Raw genomic sequence first — 17,034 nt, 5'->3', positions numbered from 1 at the left:
ATGTTTTCAAATGTAAATTGTTGTTTTAAATATATACTAATTTATTATGTAATGTAATGATTTAATTGATAATTATGTAAATTATTCAAGTGATTAATTGTTTTTTAATTATGTGATGCTTTTTATTAATTGTAAATGTGTTTTAAGTATTGAATTGTGTTATTGAATTTTAAAGGTATTACTTGCTTTGATCTAGTTAGTGTAATATTAATATTTTTTCATCTTTAAAAGCGTTTTAGTAATATTAATTGTTCATTTGTTAGACTAGTAGTGAGGGAACTGATTACTTTAAAATGATTTTCATTTTCATTTTATTTTTTATTTAGAATTTGACATTTGTACTTTTAAAATTAAATTTTGTTCATTTTATATATTTTACATATATGTAGTATTGTAAATGTCTATTAATTGCTTTGCTCTATATTTAGATGTTTTATTTTAGAAAAATAGATGTGGGAATGGGTAAGTACAGCCCCTCTGACGTACAAGAGTTTCTCTATTGTTGCTTAGATTCGAGTGGGAATAGTAAATCTGACCTTTCCAGATTTCAAAACTTTCCCTACTGTTGCTGAGTTTGGAGAGTGAATAATAAATGTAATCCCCCCAAATTCCAACACTTTCCCTACTTTTGAGAACATTGGATTAGGAATAGTAAATGTTACCATTCCAAAATGCAATACTTTTACTATTTTCACTTAGCTTGGTGTGGGAATAGTAAATCTGACCCCTTCAAAATTCAACACTATCCCTACTATTGCTTACATTGAAGTAGGAGTGGTAAATTTGACACCTACAAATTCAAACATGTTTCCTACTGTTGATTAGGTTGGAGTTGATATAGTAAATATGACCACTCCAAAGTCCAATACTTTCCCATCTGTTGCCAAGATTGAGGTGGAAATAGTAAACTTGACCCTTACAAAATCCAACTTATCCTTCTTTTGCTTATGGTGGAGTGAGAACAGTAAATCGCACTGCTTCAATGTCCAACACATTTCCTGCTATTGTGTAGATAGAATTAGTAACATTTATTTTAATTTTTATTGTTTTTAATATTTATTACATTATTTATAAACTTCCATTATTTATAATCTTTTATTCTTTATTTTTGGGATATTCTTTCCATACATTTTACATAATTTCCACTTATATTCATACCTATAGATACATAAACATCTTCTTACGGTTATTAGTATTCATCATTTCACTAAAATTTGTTTTTCTGAATTGTTTAAATTATTTTTTTCACGGTTTAGGTGTACATATAAATATTTTAGGTTTGTTTAACTATAGTTTTCACAATATTATGTTTTTTTTTTTTTATTGTGTTATAGTATTTAACTTTAGCATCTCAATTAATTTAAATATATTGATGTATATAATAAATTAGATATACTTATCTGTTTTTAACTATATCCATGGTCTCAATATGTTTGTAGTTTATATAGAAAGTATGTAAACATGCTATTTTTGTTCCTGATAGTCTTTTCATGATATTTATGTAGCGCAATGTTTTTTTTGCCAATATTTTATCATAGAACCTTCTTTAAGTGTAACATAGATTAGAGAAAACACTTTTTTTTTTTAATTCGACTGTAAACCATGGTGACACCATCAACACTCTGACTAACTGTTAATTTCTAAAGTGTTAATTTCTTTGTTGACTGGTAATGTCTGCCTTGCTTCGTGTGATTTCCTAGTGCTCTGTCTTTCTTGAGACCACAGATGAACTAGACCGGTATCTTTGTTGTTATAAAATAGAATAATAGGCTATGTTAGTTGAAGGGAACTCCAAAGTGTATACACAGCACTGTGTTAAGGGGACTACGTCCAAAGCAAACTTTGCGGAGATTGGTAATTGGTGGCAGTGCTGACAAAGTTAGGGGAAAAGGTCTAATCTTAGATGAGGTATTAATGCCCTCTTAAATAAAATGTAGTCCATACTCATTTTCTGAAGACTCTGCAATGTTTGACTCATAGACTTGCAGGTATGTGGTACAGTTATAATAAGCTTGTGTGTAAGATGGCTGTGAGGGTCATTACGGGTTCGGCAGACAGTTTTTACCATCTGCCAAACTTCCAACGGGGAGGTTGCCACCACACAGGCTACCTCCTTGCTGGCCCCACTAAGAGTTTCCCGCTAGGCTGGCGTGTGGAAACCTCAGTTTCCACCTGCCAACCTAGCCGGAAACAGGCTACAGCATTGTGACCAGCTCGTAATCGAGCCAGTGGCAATGCTGTAGCCCACAGGGTGCCCTTCCTACCTCCAGACCGCTGGGATCTCTGATCCTGGTGGAGCGGGCATTTCCCTGGTGGCATGACTGCCAGGGTTGTAATGTGGCGCTCAGATTACAGTATTAGGGCACTTGAAGGGCACTCCGATTTAAGCACCTAGAGAATCACCAAAAGGCCCTCTTGGCCAAATGTTGCACAATAATGTTTTCATGAAAATCAATTTCCTGAACAAAGGCATTCATTTCTTTTACTTTGTCTTAAGTACAAATTTGGTTATGTTTTAAGAAAACCTGATTTACATTGGTAATTCCTTACTTTAATAAGAATCAAAACATATTTCAGATTATTTATTGACTGAAGATTGTTAACCAAACTGTAGTATTCCTCAAAGGCATATTAAAGATTTCAAGGTTCTCACCAAAACTGAGTGGTTCAGAGAGATTACAATCACCACCAAGAGAATTACATTAAGACAAAATGTTGGTTGTGTGAATTAGTGCTTCCTGTTTGCAGCTGTTAGAAACATGATTTGACTTGTACCACCATCCATGACAATGCTAGGATCTTTGCATTTCTTTTTGCCTTATTTTTAAACTGCCTCCCACCTCTATGTGTAAATCTACTGTTATATTGTTTCATAAGGAAAACAGCTGGGTGGACAGTGTGCTTTAGAATTACAAAGCACTAAGGGGCATATTAATACTCTGTTTGCGTCGGATTTGCGTCATTTTTTTACGCAAATCCAGCACAAAATTAACTCCATATATATATTTTGATGCTAGACCCTTCTAGCATCAAAATATTGGAGTTAACGTCATTTTTTTACAGTGGAAACCTACCTTGCGTCAATGAGATGCAAGGTAGGCGTTCCCAGTAAACAATTTACTCTAAGGCCTTTGCGCCTTATTTATCCTCCTGTGCAAAAATCACGCATGGAATGAGGAGGGCCTTAAATATTGGCGCTAAGCCTGATTAGCGCCATTATTTAACGATTGGGTCAGGGCAGACGTTAGGAGACCTGTGGGCTCATTTCCATGGTTGAAGACCATGGAAGCAGTCCACAGGTGCCCTTCCCTGCCCTCAGGGACACCCCCAACCACCCCCACCCACACCTGGAGGACACCTAAGGATATCCCATCCAAGGTAAGTGCAGGTAAGTTAAAAAAAAAAAAATTGCAAAGTGCCATAGGGGGCCATAACTCCTAAGTATTTGGTGCCATTGAGTTTTATGCATGCATTTGTGAAGGGTGTCTATTTGAGAGGCTAAACCGTCTCAGAGAAACTGTCTAATGGATGGATGGCCCTATTTAAATGTGTTTTTAGTTTCACCTTTATGGGACACAACTAAAGATAATTATACACTTGCACCCATGTTTGAAATCAAGGTTTCATTTAATATTTTTGTCTGTGTGACAGCAGGAAGGCAACTTAACCATCGTCATTTATTGATTGTCGAGTTTGCCACGCTATTATTTTTTCATCCCGGCCAAAACAAGGCTGTTGCCATTTGTTTTTCTTTTCTATTAATTTAGAATGGTTTTCTGAACATTCAGGGTCGCAAGTATCATGTTGATATGGCATGAAGCCATGTATCAAAACGCTGTTTTTTGCCACGACAAAGAGATTTATGTTTTAAGCCCTGCAAAGAGAAACCACTGCAGTTGGGATAGCAAAAGGAATGGTTGCTTGAGCAAGTTCGCTTTCACAGGACACAGAGGTACCTTTGACCTCCTGCTACAGAAGCCTCTGGAGCCCCTCGCGCCTTCTTGGGCCACATTAGCATAATTTGTCACGCTAATGTGGCGTTAAGGAAGCATTTTTGGGGCCCATACTTACAAAGTGGCGCAAAGCATGGATTGCTCCACTTTGTAACCCCTTGCGGCACATTATGCCTGTGCCAGGCATTATATATGCAAAGGGGATGTTCCAGTGCTATGAGGCCTGCAAAAATGGCACAGTGAAATTTACAAGATTTCACTGCACCATTTTGGCATCATTTTTAGTGCCTGCTCAAAGCAGGTGTTAATAAGATGCACCCATAGTAACCTCTGGGCCTCCTTGCACTATGCTGCACTTGTGTCACAATCTTTGAAGCTAATGCAGCAAAGCGCCACAATAGCGTCAACAATTCTGATGCTACTGGGCACCATGGTGCACCCTATCATAAATATGGCACTACCATGGTGTTGTTAGGTGCCGATAGGGGGGCGCAAGAAAAGTGTTACATCATCTGTGATAAATATAGCCTCTAGTGTTTTATTTTTCTTACAGCATTCACTATGTGTTCAAAAGCACTTTTAGCGCCATAGACAAACTTTGATAATTCCCATAACTTGGAGATCTGCATTTGCTTTGACTGCAAAGCATTTTATAAAGTGAACCTAGCAGATTCAAACCTGGGCCCATATTAAACCACTGTCCTCTCCCAGACCCCACTTCATGGGGGATTAGATGCTCGTTTGAGACTTCACCTCTAAAAGTATTTTTAGAGGTCCTAATATAGTCCTCTTCTTTCCTGGGAGTGTAAGTGTATAGCCCTTGAATAGTGTTTCCGTGTCTTTTGTAGAAGACAAGTTTCATGCATTGGACTGGAGTCCACTTTTTTCCGGAATTGCCATCTCTGATGTAGGTTTCAGTGTGTCAGTCACTGTGTTAGAGTCACTGAAACCTTGCTGATGCAGAGTAGAAGTTTGACTTAGATGGGAATGGATACTGATGTAATCCAAGCATTACTTGAAAGAGAGAGCATCAACTATCCCTCTAGTGGATACTGCCTAGTTTTGTAACTCTCCCATTCCCTCTGCACCTTTATCCTATGATGTGGATCTCCTCCATGTTTGAGTGCTAAGTGATGCTAGATTACCATGTCTCTGTTCATGTAACAACACCAAGGTGATGCATGGAATGCTTGAATTATTCTCAGCCACTATGAATTGCTAAGGGCTGTATCCCAGTCTATCATTTTTCACCCACCATGCTACCTCAGTTTGGACCCAGCCATATGCAAATCAGCCCTACTCTGCTACAATCAGAACAGTCCAGCAAGAACTGCTAGGCCAGGTCCTCCATGAAATGGAAAACAAGCTACCCAGGACCAGGTTCACCCTTTTTATGGGCTCTTCAGCCAGGTGTAGCTTGATTCCAGTGGCACAGTGCACATGGGACCCATGTTTGGGTATACCCGTCGCACTAAGAGTGGCAAATGCATCAACCGTAAGGTGATCGATGACACGCTTGAATTAATCTCAGACACTGTTGATTGTTCAGGCCGCCTCCTAACTCATCATTGTTCACCCACCATGCCACCTCAGTTTGGGCCCAGCTTATGCAAATCAGGCTTGACCTTGTTACAATCGAACAGCTAAGTGTGACAGGCATGCCTTGTGCACATTGTGTCTATTAAACCAAGCTATACTCAGCTGGGGAGCCAATAACAAGGGCAAAACTGATGCTGGGTTGCTTGTGTTCCATGTCAGGGAGGAGCTGACTTGGCGTTTCAGGCTGGACTGTTCACATTGGAGCAGGGTCAAGACTGATTTGCATATAGGTGGATCCAAACTGAGTTGGCATGGTGTGCAAAATAACAATGGGTTAGGATTCAGCCCAAGTAACTGCCAGTGGCTGAGATTAATTTAAGAATTCCATTCATCGCTTTGTATACTTTGGTATGTCGCCTTACATGGGACGGCTATACCCAGATTTGGGTCCCTTGTACACTGTGTCGCTGGAACCAAGCTATACTTGTATGAGGAGCCCATAACAAGAGTGAAGCCTATCCTGAGATGCTTTTGTTCCAGTGCAGGGAGCACCCGGCTTGGCAGTTCAGGCTTGAATATTCCCATTGAAGAAGGGTCACGACTGATTCGCATTTGGCTGGGTCCAAACTTAGGTGGCACGGTGTGTAAAATAACAGTGAATTGGGATGTGGTCCCTTGTAATTACCAATAGCTGATATTATTCCAAACATTCCATCCATCACTTTTTGTGTACTTTAAAATGTCTTTATTCATAGCATATGAATTGCACAGGGGGGCATTGACAGAATAGGGAGTCTCACTATCTTGTGACCTATACATGACTAAGTTAGCCCAAGGCTTCATTATAGATTCCTGATATAAAATAAAAGTCTCTTACTTGGAACTGGTGTAGTTAATAGTATATGCTTCTAATTTGTCAAGTCACTAGGGGCAAGAATGGCAAAAGACACAGATATCACCTTGTAGGAAGTTGGCTCTGTATGTACTATTTCAAAGCACGAAATAGCATGCACAGAGTCCAAGGGTTCCCCTTAGAGGTAAGATAGTGGCAAAAAGAGATAATTCTAATGCTCTATTTTGTGGTAGTGTGGTCGAGCAGTAGGCTTATCAGAGGGTAGTGTTAAGCATTTGTTGTACACACACAGGGAATAAATGAGGAACACACACTCAAAGACAATTCCAGGCCAATAGGTTTTTGTATAGAAAAATATCTTTTCTTAGTTTATTTTAAGAACCACAGGTTCAAGATTTACAATCAATACTTCAAATGGAAGGTACTTCACTTAGGTATCATAGGAACTTTGAATCAGCAAAATAGCATGTACAGTTTTGGCAAAGATGGCAATAAGCTATTTAAAAACTAGACAGTGCAAATTTCAACAGTTCCTGGGGGAGGTAAGTATTTGTTAGTTTTGCAGGTAAGTAAACCACCTACAAGGTTCAAAGTTGGGTCCAAAGTAGCCCACCGTTGGGGGTTCAGGGCAACCCCAAAGTTACCACACCAGCAGCTCAGGGCCGGTCATGTGCAGAGGTCAAAGTGGTGCCCAAAACGCATAGACTTGAATGGAGAAGGGGGGTGCCCCGGTTCCAGTCTGCCAGCAGGTAAGTACCCGTGACTTCGGAGGGCAGACCAGGGGGGTTTTGTAGGGCACCGGGGGGGACACAAGTCAGCACAAAAAGTACACCCTCAGCGGCACGGGGGCGGCCGGGTGCAGAGTGCAAACAGGCGCTGGGTTTGTAATAGGTTTCAATGGGAGACCCAGGGGTCTCTTCAGCGAAGCAGGCAGGCAAAGGGGGGGCTCCTTGGGGTAGCCACCACCTGGGCAAGGGAGATGGCCACCTGGGGGCCGCTTCTGCACTGGAGGTCGGATCCTTCAGGTCCTGGGGGCTGCGGGTGCAGTGTCTTTACCAGGCGTCGGGTTCTTTGAAGCAGGCGTCGCTGGGGGGGGCTCAAAGGGGTCAACTCTGGCTACTCACAGGGTCGCAGTCGCCTGGGAGTCCTCCCTGTAGTTTTGTTTCTCCGCAGGTCGAGCCGGGGGCGTTGGGTGCAGAGTGGAAAGTCTCACGCTTTGGGCGGGAAACGCGGAGTCCTTTTAAAGTTGTTTCTTTGTTGCAAGTTTTGGTTTCTTTGGACCAGAGCCGCTGTCCTCAGGAGTTCTTGGTCCTTTTAGATGCAGGGTAGTCCTCTGAGGCTTCAGAGGTCGCTGGACCCTGGAGGACGCGTCGCTGTTGCTGTTTCTCTTCAAGTGGGGAGACGGGCCGGTAGGGCTGGGGCCAAAGCAGTTGGTGTCTCCGTCTTCTCTGCAGGGCTTCAGGTCAGCAGTCCTTCTTCGTCTTAGCTTGCAGGAATCTGTTTTCCTAGGTTCTGGTGGCCCCTAAATACTCAATTTAGGGGTGTGTTTAGGTCTGGGGGGGTTAGTAGCCAATGGCTATTAGCCCTGAGGTTGGCTACACCCTCTTTGTGCCTCCTCCCTGAGGGGAGGGGGGCACATCCCTAATCCTATTGGGGGAATCCTCCATCTGCAAGATGGAGGATTTCTAAAAGTCAGAGTCACCTCAGCTCAGGACACCTTAGGGGTTGTCCTGACTGGCCAGTGACTCCTCCTTGTTTTTCTCATTATCTCCTCTGACCTTGCCGCCAAAAGTGGGGCCGTGGCCGGAGGGGGCGGGCATCTCTACTAGCTGGAATGCCCTGTGGCGCTGTAACAAAGGGGGTAGCCTGTGAGGCTCATCGCCAGGTGTTACAGTTCCTGCAGGGGGAGGTGAGAAGCACCTCCACCCAGTACAGGCTTTGTTACTAGCCACAGAGTGACAAAGGCACTATCCCCATGTGGCCAGCAACATGTCTGGTGTGTGGCAGGCTGGTAAAACTAGTCAGCCCACACTGGAAGTCGGGTATGTTTTCAGGGGGCATCTCTAAGATGCCCTCTGGGGTGTATTTCACAATAAAATGTACACTGGCATCAGTGTGCATTTATTGTGCTGAGAAGTTTGATACCAAACTTCCCAGTTTTCAGTGTAGCCATTATGGTGCTGTGGAGTTCGTGCATGACAGACTCCCAGACCATATAATCTTATGGCTAACCTGCACTTACAATGTCTAAGGTTTTGCTTAGACACTGTAGGAGCATAATGCTAATACACCTATGCCCTCACCTATAGTATAGTGCACCCTGCCTTAGGGCTGTAAGGCCTGCTAGAGGGGTGACTTATCTATGCCATGGGCAGTGTGAGGTTGGCATGGCACCCTGAGGGGAGTGCCATGTCGACTTAATCGTTTTCTCCCCACCAGCACACACAAGCTGGCAAGCAGTGTGTCTGTGCTGAGTGAGGGCTCCCCAGGGTGGCATAAGACATGCTGCAGCCCTTAGAGACCTTCCCTGGCATCAGGGACCTTGGTACCAGAGGTACCAGTTACAAGGGACATACCTGGATGCCAGGGTGAGCCAATTGTGAAAACAAAGGTACAGTTATAGGGAAAGAACACTGGTGCTGGGGCCTGGTTAGCAGGCCGCAGCACACTTTCAAATCATAACTTGGCATCAGCAAAGGCAAAAAGTCAGGGGGTAACCATGCCAAGGAGGCATTTCCTTACACACCTGTACTTTTTTTTAACAGACAATAACTCAATCAGTAAAAGAAAAACTGTGTTCCCCATTGACTAGTGTATGGCATTTTATTAATTTAACTAAACTATATAGACCTAGATGAAGTTTCTCTCCTAGAGAGGGCTCTTAATAAATGTAATAGATAAAGGCCATGTAAAACATACATTATCCATCCATACAGATAATGGGCTTATTTACAAACTGCGTTTTGTAGTACCTTTTGGAGTATTACAATATATCTAATAACGGACTGCAAAATAAGATTTAGCAACTTACATGCGAAAGGCACTGCCTTATCTTCTCCTATCTTTTTTATGCAGAGATCTACATTCTGTCTGTGCAGATTTCTGCACACATTAATACATGTTTTTTCATAGTAAATGTTGGGGAGAAGGGCAGGTGGCTTGAAAATGTGTTATGACTAAATCAGAGGGATATTGGGAGGAGTAAGAAAGGGCTAACAGAGGGGTTTAGGAAGAGACATGCTGATTCCCCAAAAGAGTAAGCTGAATCATAATCCCAAACTGCACTTCCAAAGTTACTACAATCAAAAAGGACCCAAAATAGTCATAAATGTACTCTAGCTCAAGACTGGAGTAAATCTCAGCTGTGTCCACTCACCAACAGGTACCGCAACACCCTGCCATATAAAATAATGGAGTTAGGGACTTAAAATAGAACACCATAAAAAAAAAAAATTCAAGGAAATTAACTAATTTTAAGTAAAAAAATATATTAAATGTCATATTAAAAAATAAATATAAATTGTAACTAATCAGTATTTTATTAAAAAATAATTTAATTAAAATTTTTAATTTAAAAAATAAATGTAACTTTCAATTTTCAAAACATTTAAGTAAGTTAAATGAAATGAAACTAATTTATAAAGCATGCAGCTACTCTAGTGGAATGTCCCGGTGCTAACCTGCTCTGGTCCGCAAACCGCTTACAATCAGTCCAACAAGAAAGGATATGTTTTTAACTATTTTGTGAAATTGTCCTCACTATAGATTGAATGAAGAGGGAATATAAGCTCATTCCATGTCTTGCCTGCTAGCACCAAAAAAGAACATCCTCTTCATTTGACCAGGCAAAATCTTGACAAGCAGAGTGGAGGCCAAGAGTCCTAGAAGGATTGTAGTGGATGATTCTGCTGATTAAATACATATGGCCATGATTGTAGAAACCATGTTGGATGATGGTTAGAGTTTTAAACAGAGTTCTTTACTTGATGTCTAACCAATGAAGTTCCCTAAAATGGGAGGAAATTGAATCTCTCCTAGATAAGCCAAAAATAAGTTGGGCAGCTGCATTTTGGACTATCTATATTTTCCTGATTTTATAGTAGGTCACACTAAAATAAGGGAAGGTTGAGTAGTCTAGCCTAGATGTAATCAAAGCATTGACTACTGTTCTGGGGGCCTCAACTAGTTGGAAGTCCAAAAACCGCCTTATTGAAAGCAGCAGACCAAACCAAGTACCAATTAGGGACCCAATCTGGGTGTCTATAGGTAGCTTTTCATCCATTTTTACTCCGAGATTCTTAATTGTCACCATGGAGGAGGGGAGAGGAGGAATGGCTTGTGGCCATCTATAGATAGTCCAGAGGCTTCTGACCTTGCCAAAGAGGAGCATCACAGTTTTGTACACATTGCACTGGAGGTGGCTCTTATGCATCTGAGAGAGCGTAGCTTATATAATCTATATTAACATGAAACGTATATATCTCAATGTGTGATGATGCTGCATAGAAAACTATAATAATAGCGATTTTGCTTAAACGTGTACCTGAATTGTGACCACGATAAGTGGCCACTACTGTATACGCAAACTAATAATGATGAGTGAAATGTTTATGTTATGATTCAATTAAGCTTATACTAACCTTTGCATTATTAAAACCGTATCAAATATACTTATAGACCTTAAGTTAGCGTGAGCTGCAGTTTAGCTGGTCGGCTCTTATATTAAATGCATTTTTTCTGTTTTCCAGTGTGCTAACTTGCAAAGGGCCATGACCCTGCGAATGTTCTTTTCCTTCAACTTGGAAGATGAATGTAAACATGTTAAATCTGTTCCCAAGCGCATATTCGGTGCCTTGGTTTAAAAGTTATGAGTAAATTGAAACAAATGTAGATTAATGAAATGTACAAGGTCACTTAGACCGATGGACAATGAATCTGCTGACCCAAAAGACGTGCCAAAGAATGAAGTAACGCCAGATGTGCCACCTCTGAAGACGTCAATTATGAAGACCAATCAAAGACCCGGGAATTAATGTGGGGTGACAATTGGGATTACCAAATGTTAAATTTGATAGGTTAAAGATAGTGGGGTATAGTAAGTGTCCAATAGATTTTTGGGGGAATGTACTACGAAAAAGGGATAAAAACCCATGTCACAGAAAGGTCGAGAGAATTAGGTAGGGAATGCTATTGATTTTATCCAGAAACTCTGTCACTCTGTTTGGTGACTTTGAGACTTATTAAAACCATCCTCCCCCATAGTCTGCCCATTTACACTTTTCCTCCTTATGAGGGAAGTGTCCCTATGCCCTTTAGCTAAGCCTTGACTGATGGCATTTTGACTGATGTCCTGAAGACGAAAACTGAACCTGTCCGCTGACCTAATCCTTGGAGGGTAATTATGACAATGCAATTTGTAATTTGTCTGTTTGCTTTTCCTTTCTAGGTACCAACTGCTTGCTTTTGACAGACACCATAACTAGATGTTTTCCAAATTGGTGTTCTAAATCATTTTGCATGAAGCCCAACATGCCAATGCTAATTAGTGGCTAGGACAGGTGATCATCAAATTGACGTAAATAGACAAACGACTGACATTATGCTATGTTGAACTGACTCGTATTTGACAATCTGCCAAGTTTGATCTATGTTTACGTCGTGCTATGTCCTAATGTTTGTGATTCTTGCATTATTGAAATCTTATCAAAGTTGCCATATCATAACTATGCTGTTGTGTTTCTTGGCTTTGAGGTTAATGCACTTAGGGGGTCATTCTGTCCCTGGCGGTCACCGACCGCCAGGGCCAACGACCGCGGAAGCACCGCCAACAGGCTGGCGGTGCTTCCATGGGCATTCTGACCGCGGCGGTACAGCTGCGGTCAGAAACGGGAAACCAGTGGTGTCCCGCCGGTTTCCCGCTGCCCCAGGGAATCCTCCACGGCGGCGCTGCCATGGGGATTCCGACCCCCTTACCGCCATCCTGTTCCTGGCGGCTTTCACCGCCAGGAACAGGATGGCGGTAACGGGTGTTGTGGGGCCCCTGGGGGCCCCTGCAGTGCCCATGCCAATGGCATAGGCACTGCAGGGGCCCCCTAATAGGGCCCCACATTGATTTTCAGTGTCTGCTTAGCAGACACTGAAAATCGCAACGGGTGCCACTGCACCCGTCGCACGCCTTCAACTCCGCCAGCTCCATTCGGAGCCGGCTTCCTCGTTGAAGGTGCTTTCCCACTGGGCCGGCGGGCGGCCTTCTGGCGGTCGCCCGCCAGCCCAGCGGGAAAGCCAGAATTGCCGCCGCGGTCATTTGACCGCGGTGCGGTCATTCGGCGGCTCCCGCCGGGCGTGCAGTTACCGCCGCCAGCGGGAATCGGAATGACCCCCATAATCTTAGATTGTAATTAATAGGGAATAAAACTCATAAAATTCTATTAACTGGTGTGGTTATTCATGGCTGGAAGGTCATGGTTGCGTCGTCAATTTGATTAATGACTTGACTAGAGTGAAATGTATTGTGATAAATATTGATGACATTATTGATATAATAATTGACATATTGATCAGCTATCTCGTCCTATGGTGTCTCTCAACTGGGTCAAAAGATTCATTGGCCTAAAACGAGTCCTAATGTGTAATAAATTAACATAAAAGGACACTTTAACACATCCAATGGAGGGCATCCTGCAATTTTATGGAAGCAGAGTGATCAAGGTAAGAAGCAATTGAGAATCATCAGCATATGCATATGATGTAGTTGCCACATTGTGAGATTCAATTAAGGTAGCTAGTGGGGCCATGTTGATATCAAACATAGTAGGACTCAAGGAAGAACTGTGTGGCACTCCAGAAGCAAGACTCTTTTGTGCCAAAGAGTAAGAAACCAAACAAATCTCTTGCACTCAGCCTTCCTAGAAGGATTTGAACCAGCACCATGCCAAACCACCTATGCCTGTTTCTCCCAACCTCTGCAGGACCACTGGGTGGGGTGCAGTGTCAAAGTCCACAGATAAATCAAGCAGAATTAAGACAACACTTTTTCATGCATCCAGCACAAATTGAAATATTTCTGTCACTTTGAGCAGGGCAGATTCTGTGCTATGATGTGGATAAAAACCTGACTGAATACTATGTAGAAGCATATTAGCTTCCAAATAGTTAGATAACTATGTGCTACCAACTTCCTCTAATATTTTAAAAGCCACAAGTAGCAATCAAATAGACCAATAGTTAAAGAGACTAGATGGATGTGAAACAGGTTTTTTTGGGTGAAAAATCAGTTTAGCTCTTTTCCAGCAAGGTGAGACAGATGCTGCATTCAGAGAGCCATTGAAATGCATTCTTAAAACTGGAGCATTTAAGGTGGCAAAACATCTAAATGGAGGTGGAGGAACTGGATTCACGATCGAGCCAGAAAGACAATGAAATAGAGATGACTGAGTTTCAGGCAGAGAAATAGGCCTGAGTTCACTCAATGAACAGCACACAATCGGCTCTTTTCCAGGATTAGTAGATTCCCAAAGTTCACTGCTGTGGGCTGGTACGGGCTGGAAAAAGTTATGCTGAAAGGAATTTAGAAGCATATTTATACTCTGCCATTTTTTTGACGTGGAAACCTGCCTTGCCTTAATGAGATGCAAGGTAGGCGTTACCATGCAAAAAATGACTCTCTGGCCTTAACTCCATATTTATACCCCAATGCAAAAATGGTGCACAGGAGGGAGGAGGGGTCAAAAAATGGTGCAAAGATTGCTTTGCCCCATTTTCTAACGCCTGGGTCAGGGCAGGCATTAGGGGACCTGTGGGCCTATTTCCATGGTGGAAGGCCATGGAATAAGCCCACAGTGGCCCTCCCCTGGCCCCAGGAATACCCCCACCCACACCAGAGGGACAGCGGGGGATGGGGGATCCCATCCCAGGTAAGTACAGGTAAGTATTTTATTTTGTAAAGTGCCCTAGGGGGCCCTGAAATGGGCCCCCATACATGGCACTGGGTTCAATGCCCATGCCCCGGGGACCCCTGTCCCCTGTGAGGGCCATTGGGGTGGTGGGCATGATTCCTGTCTTTTCTTAGACTGGAATCATGTGGTATGGATGGTTTTGCGTCAGAAAATGAATCTAGGCAGGTTAGAGTAATTTTTTTTTACTCTAACCTGCCTAACATTTTTTGGTGCAAAACCCCCTTCTTCCATACCGCTAGCCCCACCCGGCTAATGTCATTTTTTTTACACTAGCCTACCCTTTGCACCAACTTGCACCATTCCATAAATATGGTGCTAGGCTGGTGCGCAGAAATGGTGAAAGCCGGTGCTAAACTTTTTGTGCAAAACTGCATTAGAGCAGTTTTGGCCCAAAAAGTATAAATCAGGGCCTTAATTTTATACATACCTTTTTGTAACTTTTTTTAAAAAACTTTAAAAATCATTTTAGTTGAATTTAATATTCTAAAATGTAATAAACATTTACTTGAAAACTGAGCTAATAGTGAAGTAATGTTGTTAAAAATATGCTAAATTTAAAATATGTATATACAGTTATTTAACATTAACATTTACCATGCAAAAACGTTTTATACTTTTTACATTCCGTACATTTATGTTTGCTGTAATCTTCTTTTGCATAACACAATTGCATTTCCTCTGCAATAAATATGGCTTAAGTTAAGTCTTAAAATGAAGAAAACGTGTTTTACCTATGTTTTTTTTTAGATTTTATTAAGTTTTGTGAACTACACAGCATTGGCATTCCCATGCTCACAGTTACCAGGAAGGGTGGACCACCAGCTGTGTAGAGCATCAGACTTGAAAGGTGCTGGGAAAACTGCAGGATTCAGCTTGAAGGGTGTATGGGGAACTTCAGGATTCAGCTCTGGGCAAAGAATGACCAACCAGAACGTCTTCACGGGCGAAACAAATGCCATGAATTTCAGTAAAGTGACATGGATAAGCTTGAAAAATGTATCTCTCCAAGATAGTGGTTTGAAAATAACATGCTCTCAGAGGTTCCACATCCAGGATGGATTAGTGTATTTTCTAGTGATGTCATTTTGTGTTTTAATATAAAGAGAGTTCTTCAGATGATGGCTGTGCTGCTGCTTTTTGTTGTGTTTTTGACCTCCTTTCTACTATTTTTGTCCCTTATTTGTGCTCTAAGCAGTTGGTATTTGTACTGGATCTACTTTTGAATATGCCTCCTTGGCCGTTAACTCTTCTTTACTGTAAGAGGTAATGTAGTGCTTTATTATTAACTTCACTATTAATCCTTGTCCACAATTAAGAGCCAAGGATGTATTTTACCCTTGTGGTTTCTTCCTCTTAACTAAGACTCCCCTTCATGTGTACTGTTCAGTGCATGATGACATTGTGGCTACTTGGCGAAGTTGCTCTTTCCTGGGGCTCAAATGTTTGTTTATCTGATAATCGAATTTAATTCTGGCTCTACCTTCCCAGTATTCTAAGCCTGTGTGCAGAGGCCTAGCCTGTCACTAACTGAGGTCCTGGGCCTGTCCTGTGACCTGGAGTTCAAGTGTGCCCTCACAGAGATTAGAGGATACTGTCCCGTCCTGGTTATAGCACTTAAAGATGTGATAGCAGCACACTACATTTTTGAAATTGATGGTATCTAGACCTTTTTATCTGTATCACTGAGATTGTGGCCTGCAGGCACCAATTAAGTAAAGTTCTGCTGATATGTGTTTGTTTAGAACATTGGCATTGGCATTCGCATCTTGTGTATATGTTGAATCCATGTGTGTATGGGAGGGAGGTGGTGATTGTGTGTGTCTGTGTATGTGTTTAACAAGTGAGTACGAGCAGGGCACTGCATGGGAATGAACCTGAGAACTGAAGTCACTGAAATCTATTTGTGATGTCTCTAGTTTGACATGACGTGTGATGGTGGATGAAAAGAGTTTTCACAGATATTAGAAGTGTATTACTCGCGTTCCTGTGGCTGGAGGGTGGAGAGCCAGGTAACAAAGTGAAGAAGATGGAGACTGAGCTATGTTTAGATATTCCATGAGTGCTTTTGTTAGCAAAGGGATATTAATTAGTTTTTGCTGAGCACTGTCATCTGGTTAATGGTAGGGGCAAGGAAAAACTGCAGTTCATGTTGATATAAGTGAAGAAGTTTCTTGATCAAGCATTTCATTTTGTCTATACTTGATTATTGCTTCAGATAGACTGATGACCATCTGGTGCAGAAATCACACACTTCATTATGCTTGTGTTGCGGGTAATCCTGTCTAGACCCAGTGCTACCTGAAAAGCATCGCTCAACAGAAAGGCTGTGTCTGGAGAGCATCCTGAAGAGGACACTTGAAAACAGAATCAGTCCAAACCAGTTTTGAAATTTGAGAGAGTGGATCGACATTCCTTGTTTAGATGTTTTGTATAAAACAGTACAAAAACCAACCCACTTTCTTCCAGTTTGAAGTCCTTCATGACTAGGGAAGAAAGTTCTTCACAGAGTTGTCGAAGAACTTCTGTGTGACCAGGGCTGGTGTAAGGGGACTGCCAGTCCACCAGAGGTATGGGGACATCACCTGACGTTTGCACATTCTGCTGGAGGAAGTGAGGATCATCTTGAAGTACCTAGAAGTCTGCCTGCCTGTCACCCTGCCTGCTGAGAGAGAGAAGGAGTTAGCTTAGCCCTACAGGAGGAGTGACTGTTCAGGAAGAGAGAACCCAATGTGTG

The sequence above is a fragment of the Pleurodeles waltl genome, chromosome 2_2 (genome assembly GCF_031143425.1).
Source record: "Pleurodeles waltl isolate 20211129_DDA chromosome 2_2, aPleWal1.hap1.20221129, whole genome shotgun sequence".
In the NCBI taxonomy this organism is placed as follows: Eukaryota; Metazoa; Chordata; class Amphibia; order Caudata; family Salamandridae; genus Pleurodeles; species Pleurodeles waltl.
This window is presented reverse-complemented; position numbering follows the sequence as displayed.